The sequence below is a fragment of the Mauremys mutica genome, chromosome 2 (assembly GCF_020497125.1).
Source record: "Mauremys mutica isolate MM-2020 ecotype Southern chromosome 2, ASM2049712v1, whole genome shotgun sequence".
Classification (NCBI taxonomy): domain Eukaryota; kingdom Metazoa; phylum Chordata; order Testudines; family Geoemydidae; genus Mauremys; species Mauremys mutica.
The window spans coordinates 230,198,174-230,214,232 of NC_059073.1; the positions used below are offsets into that span (position 1 = coordinate 230,198,174).

Consider the following 16,059-nt stretch of genomic DNA (forward strand, 5'->3'; position numbering starts at 1 on the left):
CTGCCATAGAATTTCCACCAGTCTTGCAGAATTTAGCCAAAGCTTGCTATAGTGTATGTTGGACCTTGCTTATAATTGTGGTGCTGATGCCACTGTCTCCTCTCAACTTGAGCTACTTCAGAGACCTCACTAGTCCATACTGGGCCTCCTCTTGCATGAATGCAGATTAGTGATGTTCTGTTTGATGCAGCACGCTTGATTGGTTTGTTTGTGTAACCATGCCTTAGTGGGTCATAACTGAGAATGCCAAATTCAGGACAAACTGCTGAGAAATAGGGCAAACACAACCCAAAACTGGTAGTTATTCTTTTATAAGATATACCAAACCAGCCACAAAAGTAAACTTCTGTTTCACCCACACTGGCTAACAAGAAAACATAAAGGCAGTTTCCTCAGGCATCCCAGTTCTTATATCACCACCAAAAACACTGGATTCAGAGATGAGTGTTTCTTTACAACCAGTCTCATCAAATAATAGGTTCTTCTGATCCCAAAGGACCAGCCACAAACCCAGGTCAATATATAACTTAGATCTTACCCAAAAATCATGCTGGTACCAATCTTTTAGTATCTAAAATCTAAAGGTTTAGTCATAAAAGAGAAAAAGAAAGGCGAGAGTTAAAACTGGTTAAAAGAATCAATTACATACAGTAATGGCAAAGTTCTTGGTTCAGGCTTGTAGCAGTGATGGAATAAACTGCTGGCTTAAGTCAAGTCTCTGTAGTACATCCACAGCTTGGATGGGTCATTCAGTCCATTGCGCAGAGCTTCAGTTTGTAGCAAAGTTCCTCCAGAGGTCAGAAGCAGGATTGAAGACCAAAATGGAGGTTTTTCCAGGGTCTTTCATAGCTTTTGCTATGTGGAGGGCATCCCATTGTTCTTACTGTGGAAAATCACAGCAACAAGATGGAGTTTGGAGTCACATAGACAAGTCATGTGTCTGTGCATTTTGCCTAGTCACAGCAGGACATTCCATTAAGTACAGATAGATGTCTCCCATGGTCCATGGTCAATTAAATGTTCTTTCAACGGGCCACTCAATTTGAATAGGCCCTCCAAGATGTGCTGGCTAATTACTTCATGGGTGTTACCCCAGGAGCAAATCTTTGAAATCCAAGTATAGAGCCAATACTTACAACTTCACACACAAAAATGATACATGCATACAGATAGCATTATCATAACCAGCAAATCATAACCTTTTTATAGACATCTCATTTGACAACCTTTGTACAACATTTGCTGCAAATATATAACGGTGGTTGCAACAATAATATATATTGTCATATTTTAATCAGATAACGTCACAGTTTGCTATTGTGTTTTATTTATACACTTGCTAAACTACAATAGTTGATCATCTGTAGTGGGTTTCATCATCAGTGCAGATTTAAGGGACTCATCTACAGACTTGAAACTGTACATATTGTGGGAGTGGGGAATAGAGTTAGAAGCAGGTGGAGGAGGTGATTGCTGTTACCAATAACTAGCATTCTCAACAGAAGAAGGTTCAGACAAATTGCTAATTAATTACTGTGTTAAATCTGGGATTTTAAACCAGACAGGTCATTTTATTCAGGAATAATTAGTCATTAGTGTGGTTCTCCATTTCTGTTTGGCTCCTTTATAGATTCCAGTCTTATAAAAAGAATGTAAAGGCACTAGGTCTCCCCAGCAGGGAGTATCCTAGGGTAGGAGTTTTTATGCCAATGGCTCTCACACTATTGTACAGGTGACCCTTTTCACATAGCAAGCCTCTGAGTGTGACCCCCCCCCTTTATAAATTAAAAACACTTTTTTAATATATTTAACACCATTATAAATGCTGGAGGCAAAGCAGGGTTTGGGGAGGAGGCTGACAGCTCGTGACCCCCCATGTAATAACCTCATGACTCTCTGAGGGATCCCAACCCTCAGTTTGAGAACCTCTGTTTTATGCCAAAGGAGAGGCACAAAGGTGGCATAAGGCCAAAGTTACCCCTCCCTTCCATTCTTGCACCATATGGAGCCCAGGTGCAATTGAGAACCAGGGCCGCTCTCTTCATTTGAATGAATCTTATGTAATTTAGGTATAAATACAGTGCAGATTTTAGATCTGAGAGAGAAAAAAGGAAGCTTAAAGAGTCATAGAGTGATAGGATTTAAGGCCAGAAGGGACTCCAGATCATCTAATCTTACCTATATTACAGGTCATTGTCACACCCAGCACCTGCACATGAAAGCCAACAACCAAAATTAGACCAAAGTATTTGAGCCCACAGGAGACTACTTTATTATGTGACACAGACAGAGAATGGGAGGGACCAAGGTGCAACCATGCCCAAGGCCCCTGCAATGGCAGGGAATTGATTAAGTGAGACAAACTCAGAAATCCCAGCAAGTGACCTGCGCAGCATGCTGCAGAGGAAGGTGAACCCCCCCAAAGGTAACTATCAGTCAGACCTGGGAGAAAATTCCTTCTCAGTCCCACATATGGTGATCAGTTAGACCCTGAGTATGTGTGCAAGAACCAACCAGCTAAGCACATGAGACAGCAGCTTTCAGAAACAGCCAGTTCTGGAAAAACACCTACTTTTTTTCCACCAGCCACTTTAACCTCAAATAAAAAATTGCTGAGTCAGCACAGGCTGAACTAGCCCCAGGTTCATTGAAAGCCACTTGCAATGTCTTAATACATGTTGTACAGGGAAAGTTTTATTCAGTTAAAATACTTGTTTGTGGTTTGTTCATATTTAAAACATTTTGAAGTTTGAAAATAGCAATGAATTCCAAAGTGATGGTTTAAAATGAGACAGACCTAATTATTGGATTCTGGATGCATTTGGTGTTTAGTCTTGTGTTTGTTAACACCTCTGAGACATTCATGCAGCTCAGCTGATTTATATGATTTACATCCTTACTGATGTAACAGATTAAAATTATGTCTCCTATTAGCAGGATATGATTTGAAACACTCCTGTCAATCTCACATCCAGCCTTTTTTTTTTTCTTTTTACTCCCAGCCACTTCTCTTCTATGAGGGCAAAAAAAGAAGAGAGAAAAAAAAAGGGGGAGGGGGCATTTTAACCCCCTTGCTCCTTGACTATATTGTATGTGGGTGTTTGTGGAATAGGATAGTTGACAGGTCCATCAGCCTCCCAAATGGGGCCAATTCATTTAACCAAAAATAGGCTTTCACTGTTTCACACCATAGAAGCCTATGCCAAGCCATGAAAGATTGTCCGACACAGAAGCAGTGCTACTTTTGCTTGATTGGGGCCTTAAAGGGTTACTTTTACTGTTTTTGCTTGTTTGTTTGTTTTCCAGGGTGTTCTTTGGCTCCCCCACCCCATTTTATTTTCTCTCTAGCTCCATCCAAAAGACAAGCTAAAATTTCATATATGGACTTAAATAAGGGGTCAGTTATGTTAAACACCCCCTGAAGTCAGTGGATTAGTGAGAGCTTAGAACCTCTGAAAATCAGGCCCCTTATTCAGAAGGTAAAATATGGATTTATGAGCTTAGTTGAGTCATCCAAGTTTAAACATTATGGCCCCTGAATTTCCAGAGATCTTTCAGATGAAGGAGGTTGAATACATGCAGGTTCTTTCTGTCAGTTTTCTAGCTTGTTCAGAGTGAGGCCTTTCCAGATGGGTGGGAAGCACTAGTCACTCCTCACAGTAGGGTAATATACTGCCTATATGTTTTAATTCTTAACTTGACAGCCGCTCTCATTGTTTTCTGTTGTTGAATTTTCAGTGGGGAATCATCCTCCATATATAATCTTATACACACAATTTTATTAACATTAAAGTAAAGTTGCCGTGATCTATAAAACATGATCTCAAACTGAGACTGCAAAAAAGATGTTTTCTGTTGTTTAGAAAAGCTGACGTTAATTGATGATCTGTTAGTGGTTGTTCTAAATTTGGTATTTTTATACAGATCATATATCTGTGTACACATCTGGTCAAAGCTTAGGGATCCTTGTTGGTTTTTCCAGGCAGAGGGTGGAGATGTGTGGGCTAACGACTGGAGTAGTACTTTAACTGCTTATTTTGTTGCTTTTTTGGTTTGTTTTGGGGGGATATGTAGCCTAGCAATCTTAACTCAGAGTTAACAAAAATTGGTGTGGGAAATTTCCTAGTTAGTTTTTAAGTGTGTATAAATGTTAATAATTATTCACCTGGCTAGCTGTCCACTTTGATACATATATTCTCCTGTAATGGGTACGGGGCTAGCTGCATCTCTATTTCCCCCCCTCCATCAGCCTTTCTGTTCTGTGCACTCCCTCAGGTGTCTCTCTCCTGGGGTGGAATTTTGCATTCTCCCTCGCTTAGACCATGTCCCGGGTACAGCACCTTATGTGTCAACCGTGCCTTCCTGAATTTGGGTATCTGTGCTTCTTCCCATCAGGATTCTGTGAACAGTAGTGTACTTAGTGACCAAACAGCCTTCTTAGACCAAAGAATTAGTTATTTCTCAGTAGGAACAAAGCATAAGAGGAAAACTGATTTTAAAACAAGTAGTCTACACATATGTCCATCTCCCCTCACGGTAATCTAGGCAGGTCTAATTTATTCAGACATCCCCACTGAGGACCTGTGTGTAGTCTTGTTCTCCCAAACAACTAGCAACTCCTGCCAGAGTTCTTTTGTTCTGTGTTTATGGGCCTTTTCCTGCCCATGTCAAAATGAGTTTTATAGATTGTCAGGAGATGGAGACAAAATCATCAGCGCTAAAGCTAATCCTTCTGGCACTGTCCTTTAACAACTAGTATTTGCTGAGAGGTATCTATCTTGAGCCATTCTTTTCCTTCCTGCCTATTTTTCAGTCAGCCCCTCATGGAGCTAAGCTAATATATTCATATAGTAAAAATCCAAATAACCGGGCCATTGTACATTATTCATAAAATATTACAGAGCAGCTCCAAATCCATTACATCCTGTCATGAAGACCTGATGTCGACCATTGCATTCAGCACATGCCTGTTTCTCTTCCTGGCCCCCTGCAGAGCTGCATTCCTTCGCCCACAGAGCTCCATTTCTTCTCCTTGCAACATCACACTCCTTTATGTGCAGCTGGGATTACTCCATGTTCCCCTGCACCCCGTCCCATTTTTGTTCCCTACCATGCTCCCTACTTTTCTACCATGTTCAGCTGTTAAACACTGATACCTGTACAGTTAGAGTATTATGCCTTTCTTTAGGAGAATGCTGTCTCAGCCTTAAAATGACCTTTGGAAGCAAGAATTACAATGTACAATTTTACTTTCATGCCAAAACACACAATTTATAACCTTCTCTGTTAACCACTAACAGGAAACTCAGTATGTGAATTGAAGACAAGAACAGTGCACAGGGGATCTTCTCTGGATAGTGCTAACACTTCTCTTCCATAGATGACTTTGTCCTTGACTCATAAAGATGTACTTCCAAAAAGCAAATATTTTAATCTGAAATAGACCAAATTACATGTATTTTCCCCAGGAAGGGAACTCCCAAGCTGCTCAAAGAAGACTTTATGGCCCACCAATTTAAAATGACTTAAACTTATATATCACTGAGTAAAAGAGACTGTTTTGGAGAACAGGCAGCTTTAGTGTAGTTGAGACTGTTTATGTTATCAAACAAATTAGACTGGAAGAGTGGAACAGACATAAAAACATGATGTAACTGTTTATACGCCAAATTAAATTGTTACTTTTAGTAATTTAGTTAATCAACATAACTAACATAACATTAGGCCAAATTCATCCCTGGGGTAGCACTATTGACTTCAAAAGCAAACCATCTTTCGCTAATTTCAATGGAATTATATCCGGACTGAGTCTGTCCCATTCTTTTTAATTCCCTGCTTTATTTACAGAGTAAGTACTGTGTTTTAGGAAGGAATGATAGTCTAATTTAAAAAATGAGTACATTTAAACAGACCAGTAATTGATTTCTTTCCTGTAAATGAGAGGATATGCTTTCATTATCTGTGACACTCTGTGAAATTAATTAGTCTCTGGAACATATTCATCTCTGATTCAGCTAGGTCTAGTATATATCTTGGATTATCACATGGAAAATGAGACTACCAAAAGGAAACATCTGCTTGCATCCCTGTGAATAACATTTCAGTAATTTAGCAACATGCATCCTTCTTGGAGTTGCTGCCTATTCCACACAGAGCTCAGAGCTAGAGATAATAACAAAAGGGGATCCTTTTGTATTGGATGAAACAAAATGGAAAAACACTTGGCAATCACACATCCTTCATTAATGGGGGAGGTATAGCTCAGTGGTTTGAGCATTGGCCTGCTAAACCCAGGGTTGTGAGTTCAATCCTTAAGGGGGCTATTTAGGGATCTGGGGCAAAAATTTGTCGGGGGATTGGTCCTGCTTTGAGCAGGGGGTTGAACTAGATGGCCTCCTGAGGTCCCTTCTAACCCTGATATTCTATGAGGCCATGGGAAACAGTAAAGCAGAGCAACCCTTCTAGCAGAAACATGTTGAGTCAATGTAATTAACTTTAGAAGAATCTAGCAATCAAAGGAGCGCTAACCGTGAGGAAAAACCCCAGGTATCTTTCTAGGTTTGTATGTCTCTTAATAGCATCTTTGTCTAGATTCTCATGACAAAGAGCTTCCTGCCAGGCAATGGAAAAAGAGGGTGAGAAGGAAAAACAAAAGATCAGTAAATAATACAAGGGGAACACTTGTTTCTCTATTTTCATGTTAATGTTGCACACTACTGCTCAACAAGAAAATATCTGTGTGACAATATTTTTGCATTTGTGCCCATGGAGGATGTTAACTTGTTTGTCTTATGTACAGACTCATTATTTCATGAATGCAGTATGTTGTCTGCAGAATTTACCGTGTTGGGTTGATTTTGGCTTTCCTCTTCACAGCTGCCTTATGGAGGCTTGATGCGTGCAGAAAGTGAGAGCGCTGTTGCCAGTACTGTATTTTCAGCCCACGCTGAGGGGCCTGCTGGTGAAGGTCATGAATCCGTGTTCTCCTTGTTTGGGTCTGAGTTTGAGGGAGTGCCAATCACAGCAATGCTTCCAGTTGTATTGGACAAAGTGTGGAGCAGTGAGCAAATGCCCCCAGTCGTATGGAAGCGGCTGATGAGTCCCACTCATGGAAAAGGGAGAGAAAAAGATGCTCCTAGCCTCTCACAGGGCCTCTGGCAACCCAGTCTAGGGGAAGGCAGGAGGAGGAGAGTATATAATCTCATCCCACCCTCTTGAAGAGGATAGCAACAGGCCCACAAAGCCAGGGCCCAGGTGATAGTGATTTTTGAAAGGCTGAGCTTGGAGAGTTAGCCTAATCCTGGCAGAGCATAGCCAGAAGAGGAGAGGGCAGCAAAGCATCTCTGAGGAAAAGATGGTTTGATGGCATATGGGGCTGGGCAGCAAGCCATAGGAGGAACTGTAGCACCAAGAAAGACCATGCACAGCAGAGGAGATGTGTTCTAGTCAGTGGGTAGGAAGGATGAGAGGAAGGCCTGGAGGAGAAACTGCAGAGCCAGGCAAAGGCTCTGTGAAAAGAGTGATTACAGCATGGTGAAAGTGAAAGTACTGTAATCCTGTGATTGGGTTAAGAAAATTTTAAGACAGAGGTGCTCATTGGGCTGTCCTGGCCTACTGGATTGATCCTTCTTTCTCTTTCCTGGCTGCTGGTGAGTCTCTCTCTCTTCTTTCTCTCCTAAGAGGAAGGAATAAGAGCATTTCATCTCTTTCCCTCCATCCCTGCACCTGCGGGTTGGGTTGCCAGAGGCACAGCGGAAGATTATGTAGCTTTTTTCTTTCCCCTCTCCAATGTGAAGGACACATCCATATCGCTGGCTCACTTGCTCAGTTTCTCTCTCGTTCACCTTTCCTGTCCACTAATTTCATGATAATGGTAAAAATGTGTAAGACCAGTCTATGCAAGTGCTCAGCTGGTGTGTGATGGGCTAGTCTACACTACTGGGCTATGTTGGCACAGCTGCATAATTACTCCACCCCAATGAGAGGCAGAAGCTTTGTCTGCTGACATAACATGGTGTGGACACTGCTTTAAGTCGATGTAACTTATGTCACTCAAAGGAGTGGCTTTTTCACACTCCTGAGCAATGTAAGTTACATCAATTTAAGCAGTAGTGTAGACAAGCCTAGTAGCACAACTTCCTCCTTTGCTCCACCCTTTGTAAATGAGCACTCATTTGGTTTCAGGATTGGTCATTCTGCCCCGAGCATACCTCAGTGCATCCCTTTGGACACCAGGTTCTGACCACCCTATGATGGGTGAGAACCTGATTTTTTTAGAGTTGTTGTTGCTGGCAATGTAACAAGCCATAAATAGCTGTAAAATGTACCTTACCCCCCAAACCATCCTACAATTATTAAAAAAAAAAAAGTTGGTTATTTAAAAGCTGCCCAGACTGGCAGGAAACCTGCATCAATGAGTGAGATGTATGCCCCCAAGGGCATAGAAGTGATGCGGACTGTGAGTCCTAAGATAACCATTTGCAAACATGGACAGGCTCAGAGAGAAGTTGCTCTTTCTTCTAGAAGTGAGATACTAGGGTGCGGGGAATTGCTATCCAGGAGAGAATGGAGCATTTCACCTCTCTTTTTGGCTCTTCCTGAAGTCTTTTCTGTCAGTGCATCTGAGTAACTCCCAGCAGAGAGAAATTTAGCATTGCTGCGTGCGCAGTTAGAGAGAGACGTGAAAAAGCTGCTGCCTTTAGACCTGGGGGTTCTTCGTGCGGTGATGTGCAGGATGTACCCATGGCAAGTTCTGACTCAGGGAAAGGTTAGGGAAAGAAGCACTCTGCCTGCTGGACAAGTCCATTTAACTGCCTGGCCATTAACTTCAGGCACAGCGCGATCTCCGTTACAATCTGCTTTTGTATCAAAATGTTTACTGGATAAACCCCAAGCATGGTAACAATCAGACATGACCTTGAACACCCCCAAGTTTGGAAAAGCTTGGACAGAGCTGATTCTGAACAAATTACTGGGGGGAGGGGAAAGAGGAATACAAAGTGTCTGAGACAATAGTTGAGTTTGATGAAGGTTTAGAATCCCATACCATGGGTGACAGAAGATAGCGTGAGATTCTCCCATGAACATTCCTCTATGGTTTTGGGGTCATTTTATTTCCCAAAGAAATGACATCAGCCCCATCTTTCCCTCTGTTGTCATTTGGGTTTTACTCCCCCTCACTTTTCCTCTGTTTTTCTTCTGGTTCCCTTTCTTTGCTCTGTCTATTGTTTCTCTCTCTTTCACCTTTTCTGTCCACTTATCTCCCCAGGTTTCTTTCTACTCTCCCTCACTGGCTTTCTCTCTTTTGCACCCTCTGCTCTGCTCCACTAACTCTCTGTTCCTGACCTTCCAGCTGCACATGAACATCTCTTAAAACTGGAAAGTGCCTTAGGGTCTGAGCTGCGTACACTGGGACTTTTAGCACTGGCATAGCTACACACGTGGGATTTGCATTCGTGTAGCTGCAGTGCTTCAGTGTAAACTGTGGTGTGCACCAGTGCTGCTTTCAGTAAATAATGAAGCATCTGAGCTGAAAAATGAGAGTGGGGTGGTATTGTTTTTATTTATTTATTTTTTGTTTTGCTGAGAGTATTCATGTTAGTCACGTAGCTGAATGATCACATGAAAAAATTGCTGTTTCTGGTTGTCCAAAACTAGCTTTGACATTTGAATGGCTATTTGGGAATATATTTTTCCGCTTTGCTGACCTTTAGTGAGGTAAATCGCTACAAACTTTATTAAGCATGTCTCAGGCTGAGTATTCACACAGCACTTACAAAGTTCCCAAACCCTCTCTCAGAATGCTCTGAACTTGACTGACAGCCTGGGATGGATTCTCTCAGGTCAATCTGTTCTTTGGCTGTGCCAAAGACCAGATGAGGAAAAAAATCAAGGAAATATCTCCAGGATTTAATAATACACTCAGCATTTTCACAGTGTGTAGTTCTTCTTTAAAACAGTTGTAGCTGTAATTTTGGTTTAAAATTCTCATCCAGTTCTTCTTGAAGATCCAAGTGCCATGATGCCATTTTTTTTCAAAGTGCTTTTAATGTTTTAAATGTATTTTTAGCCATGTTTTCTGCCAACATGATTTACTCATATCTAACATACACTGAAATGTCTTTGCATGTTGTCAGTAAGGAAGTTATGTAAGATAGGTTAATGTTGAGCAGACTTGTATGTGTTTCAGCCTGAGTCATTCATAATGTAAAAGTATTATCTGAGGCAGTTCCACTTTAGCTTGTGAGATCATAGTCTAAATAGAATCAAGGCTGGTAACTGAGAGACCTCCAAGGAAAATCTTATGTTGTTACAGGAACAGTTGATGGTTCAGAGGGCATTGCTTTTTCCTCTGAATTAATATATCCGTGTTAGTGCTGCTACCAGTTCTATCTTTTGGCTGAGATAAAAAATAAAAGTCCTCCATCACTTGTGTGCCTTAAGGATCTCATAATATTTTGTGCATGAATAGCGCGACTACCTTCACTGTCTTTGTTGAAGTCTAACCCGGGTGATTGTTATAACTGGCCTGGCAACTTTCAACAAGCAACATATTCAGTAAATTCAGCCTTTATGTCTGCTTTGTGATCTTCCATGAACAGACTGCAATTTTAAATCATTCGATGGAAGTTTGTTGTGGCCAAATTTCAGCCTGTGGAGTGCTCACAGATTGGTTGCTATATCACTGTATTCAAGATTCAAGTGTTAGCATTAAAATCGGATGGATTTTTTTTTCCTTGATTGGATGACCTAACTTGATGGACTACTGCTTCTTCCCTGAACTAATTTTTTTTTATAATTGCAAAATCTATGTTCACTTTCTGGGAATGCTTATTTGTATAAAACCTCCAAGGTGCATCCTACTTAGAAGTCACCAATACAACTGCGGATAATTTGCCCAGCTGTATTCATAACCGCTTTCATTACTCAATTCCCTGTGCAGTTTCACTTGGATTCTTTGTCACTTCCTCTCCCAAACTGTTGTATAGTATTGTTAAGTACTTTTAGTTGCCCTATTTAACTTTAGAAGTGGTTGTATTGGTGAGTAAAGTGGTTCCTGTATATGTGGGAGTGAGGGGGATAGAAGGACTCTGAGGCCTGCTTCTTATTTACAATAAAGCCCTCTTATAATCCTCTGGCAGTGAGTGAGACATCCACTTTAAGTCCTCTGAAGATTTAGCAGTATTGCCAATCCCAAGTATTAAAAAATCACCAGTTAAACCAATCTCATAATCTGCGGAGGTCTTAAAACAATGAGATTTTTAAAAAAACAAATAACAGGTTTGGGGTTCTCGTTATTTGCCTTCTATTTTTTTGAGTTCTCAGTTCCTGGTTGCTGAGAGATGTTTGAAAACATGAAGCCTAGAAACAAACAAACAAACAAAACAAACCCCCTCTAAGCTTATTACATAATCCTATGACTCCAGGAGCTGGATCTTTAAAAAACAAATATTGTGAGATTTGTGATAAAATTGCAAGAGTTGGCAACATTGTAATGAAAACTGCACCATGGCTCTCCACCCCGGAAGACCTCACTAGGGAAGGAGTTGGGGATGGCTGTTTATGTTGAGGAAAATTCTTGAATTTAAGTTTTAGCGTTTACCTTTATGGTCAAAATCTAGGCCCCAGTGCTGCCACTTGTAACATGCAAGTCAATGGGATTCCACACAGACACAGCAGTCCTTCTGCCGTGCAGAATCAGGGCCCAAGTGAGTTTTAGATGCCAGTTTTCTTCTGTGAGTAACTTAGTGTGTATTTAGTTATGTTAATAAACCTTTGTGAATAATCATTTTTTGTAAGCTGAGGCCTGGAAAAAGTGACCAAGTTGTACTGCATAGGGGGACAAAAGTGTCCTCCAGGGAATTAACATTCTAAAGTAATTTTACATGTACATTTGTGCTTCAGTTAAAAATTTAGCTGTCTTGAAAAATCATGTTAAAACATAAAACATTGGAGGTAACTTAATAGTTGGCACTTAAAGTAACTGCAATTTGATGTTCAATTCAAACCAGATGTTTATTTTTTGCAAGGAGTATTTTCTATTGTCAGGGGAATAGAAAAAAGCATTCAAGGTTATGGAGCAGACATTTCTTACTACAGTTGATTAGAACAAATTACCAAGAGCTATGCTTCAGATTTGAAACACTAAGGCGTTTATGATCTCAGGCCCCAACAATTAAAGAAAACAAAAATAAAGGGATTAGAAGTATACATAGTGAGAGCAGTAAAACTGCAAGAGTGCTCATGGATCCTAACCAGCTGGATTTCATTTGAACTTGAAAGTTTAATAGCATAAGCTTGCACATCTTCTTTTCCAGTTCAGAGGATCATCTGCCAAATGGAGAAGCACTACCCCTTGATTTTAAGTCTTGCATTGTAGGATTTTGTTTTAGAATAAAAGGAATTGGTGTGCTTGAGCAGAATCTGTGGTTTTCAACCAGAGCAGAATAAATACCCTTTAGAGAAAGTTGGCTTGATGTAAAGGAAACTGAAGTGATAAAATAGCCAACATCTCTAATTAACTTTTTAAAAAGCATTTATTTATTTCCCCATTTTATTCTGGCACTGAGCTTTGTCTGACAACACTGATGCCATGCTGGAAGCTCTGCATTCTTACAGAGGCTACTGTGTTACCGAGGCCACACCGAATGGGGAGATTATACACTTTGGAATCTTAACATATGCCAAAAACTTATTTACTGTTTATTTTAATGATCCATGGAGCTCGTGTTACCATGCTGATTGGGAACTTAAAAAACTGTCCTCTTCCCAGTGCCCAGACTGAGCTCTGGTGATCATCCTGGGTGGAAGGGGTAGGAGCAGAAGGAATCCTCTATTCCAGGCAGGGAATCTGCTCTGGAGCCAGTACTCCAGCATAAGAGTTGGAGAAGTGTCTTTAGCTCACATGAACCTACTCTCCAAGGAACAATAGACACTGATTCCATAAAGGGATAGATCCACTAGTTCTGCCTCCAAAGAACCTCTGTGTAGTCATAAAGAGCCCCTATGGAGCTGGTCTCTGTGGTTTAAAGGGGAATGCACAACCCTGTGTACTTCTACGGTGTCTGGGACACTGTACACATGAAAGAGGGGATAAGGGGGTTTCCCCTTAGCTATAAAATTTAACAGTATAAATTAAATAAAGATACTCACAGAGGGTAGCATTAATTATAGCCCTGCTGCTGTCCTTTTGTCAGGGAACAAAACAATCAAAGAGAAGCCAAATCACATAAATGCATTTTAAATCATGTCCTGAAACTCCACCAGCTCTAGCTCTATGGGTAACTCAAGAGAAGAGAGAGAGCCTGCTGCTGGCCCTAGATACTTAAAGCACTGTTACTGACAGCAAGTGTCTCCCAGCCAGTGTATGCTGCTGAGAGGGGAGATAGGACAAGACATGGCTTTTAAATAACCAGCTCCCAAAACGTGTAGGTATTTGAAGATTATCATTAACGTTCTGAGATGAACAGGGAGCCAGAAGCAGAGAGATGATCACAGGTTTCGTGTGCACATAGCAGACTGCTTCGTGCAGAGCGGATGCATTCTGCATTGTAGCCAAAGCCTGCAGGTGTCTGGAGCTTACAGGCTTAGAAAGCTCACATAGTTAAAGCAATGTTTTGTAAAAGGACTACACCTTCTCTTGAGATCAGTGTCCTTGATCCTGCAAAGTTCTGGGTACTCTCAATACCCATCCACTTCCATAGGGATTAACGGTGCTCAGCACATCTCAGGATTGTGCTGTAATATTACTAATAGGGATACAATTTCTGTTGAAGTGATGCGTACATTTTTGACAGTGACGGTAATTGGCCATTGGAGCAGTTTTCCAAGGGCTGTGGTGGATTCTCTATCACTGACAACTTTTAAATCAAGGTTGGATGAGTTTCTAAAAGATGCTCTAGGAATTATTTGTGGGGGAAGTTCTGTGTTATACAGAAGATCAGACTAGATGATCACAACGGTCCCTTCTGGCCTTGAAATCTGTTAATATAAATGTTTGCTTGTTTTAAAGGGCTTAAATGGAGACACAGACAAGCTCCATATCTATTGTGTTTCAATGGTTCAATAGCATGTTTGCTCAGTTTACTAGTAAACACAGTCTACCCAGATGCCTTTTGTAACTGATAGCCAGGGCCGGCTCTACAGTTTTCGCTGCCCCAAGCAGCGCACTGAATTGCCGCCCCAGGCGGCGGGGGCAGTCCGTGTGCCCTTAGGGCGGCAGGCGCGTTTCCACGGCGGCGGCAATTCGGCAGCAGCTTCTATGTTTAGCTGAAGCCGTCCCGGACAGCTAAACATAGAAGCTGCCGCGGAATTGCCCTCACCGTGGAAACGCGCCTGCCGCCCTAAGGGCACACGGACTGCCCCCGCCGCCTGGGGCAGCAATTCGGCGCGCTGCTTGGGGGCAAAACAACAGGGACTGCCGCCCCTTGAAGATTGCCGCCCCAAGCACCAGCTTGGAATGCTGGTGCCTGGAGCTGGCCCTGCTGATAGCCCTGAAAGACTCAGCCTGTGCTCTGAGTTTGAAGCTAGATTCGTTCTGGCTCATACATCACCAGTAATGAGGATTCTGCAAGCTACAATGTGCTCTTAGTTACATTTGTGCAGCCCTGTTAGCTTCACTGAGGTTGCACAGGTATGATACCCAGATTGCAAAAGTGTAACTGAAAGCATAACTTGTCTGGCCCAATCTCTCTAAGTGGTACTGATGCATGAGACCCAGCTTTATTACTAGATCCTAGGATGAGTTTGCAGGGCTGGCATTTAGGAAAATGACCTTTTTTTTTCCTGCTTGCAAGCTGACTTCCCTCCCCCTCAATGGAAACCATTTAGGCTTTGTCTACACTATGCAGCTTTTAGCAACGCGGCTGTGCCGCTACAGCCGTGCTGCTAGAAGGCACAGAAGTGTAGCCGCTGTTTGTCAGCGGGAGAGAGCTCTCCCACTGACAAAAACTTTCCCCCACAACGAGCGGCGCTTTTCCTCGACAAAACTTTTGTCTTTTGGGGGTGGGGATGTTTTTTAACTTCTGAACGACAGAAGTTTTGTCCTTCAGTTGCCAGTGTAGATAAAGCCTACGTCAATAAAGATGGAACCCATGCAATGCCATTTTTGGCCCCTTTGTAGACTAAATGGACAGTTATGTTACTGTAGCAGATCAGTGAATAGCAACAGAATATTTGTTTGTGCAATATACCACCGTTCTCTAAATGAGCTGTGACCATCTAGTAAATTATAGTCCCAGAAAACCTCAAAGTGCTGTTCATAATATAAAGTATTTCTAAGTATAAAGTTACCACTACAACACTGGCCTCTGGTGGAGCACGTGAATAGTTATACAATGGTCCCTGGCCTTTCATTTGTGGGCAAACTTAGTATTTTTTTACTGCTATTTCACCTCAGTACAGTACTATGGAAGACCATCCTTTATTCCTTGTTTGTACTACACCTGAAGAAAGCTAGTGCCATCGTGTGGGTTTTGGAATTATTGCACATGTTGAAAAAAGTGTTAGCTCATTTTTTGTAAATTTGATTTTTTTATTTATTTAGTATAATGTGACATTATCTTTGGTAGTGAAGAACAGATGAGAAATCTTGCCAAGAATATAATAGCAGAAATAAAAAGGTAATAATTGGAGATATACCAATCTCCTAGAACTGGAAGGGACCTTGAAAGGTCATTGAGTCCAGCCCCCTGCCTTCACTAGCAGGACCAATTTTTGCCCCAGATCCCTAAGTGGCCCCCTCAAGGATTGAACTCACAACCCTGGGTTTAGCAGGCCAATGCTCAAACCACTGAGCTATCCCTCCCCCCTATAGAGCCTATAGTCTATGCTCTCAGCTGCTAAATGTTTCTTCAGTGCTGAAATCAGTGAAAGCAGAATAGAGAAAGAGATATATGGTATTTATTCACCCTACTTCTGTATAGAGGTGTGTCAAGCCATTAGTTTTGTCTTTATGAGCATTCATGCAAAATGTGACATTTTCACATGCATTCATCTGAAAATTTGGAATTTTGATGGATATTTGCAAATTTCATTCAGGTTAAATCATTCCCATTTCCA

The 16,059-nt window shown here is 41.5% G+C and overlaps 1 long non-coding RNA gene across 1 annotated transcript in view; it reads right to left on the reverse strand.

The window, feature by feature from the left end:
• Positions 1 to 751: 751 nt before the first annotated feature.
• Positions 752 to 16,059, reverse strand: part of LOC123362958 — a 35,359-nt gene continuing 20,051 nt past the window's right edge. The window contains exons 3-4 of the long non-coding RNA XR_006576660.1: positions 2,179 to 2,209; positions 752 to 883 (exon numbers count right to left, since the gene is read on the reverse strand). This is a non-coding gene — a long non-coding RNA (uncharacterized LOC123362958). The remainder of the gene's footprint in view (positions 884 to 2,178; positions 2,210 to 16,059) is intronic.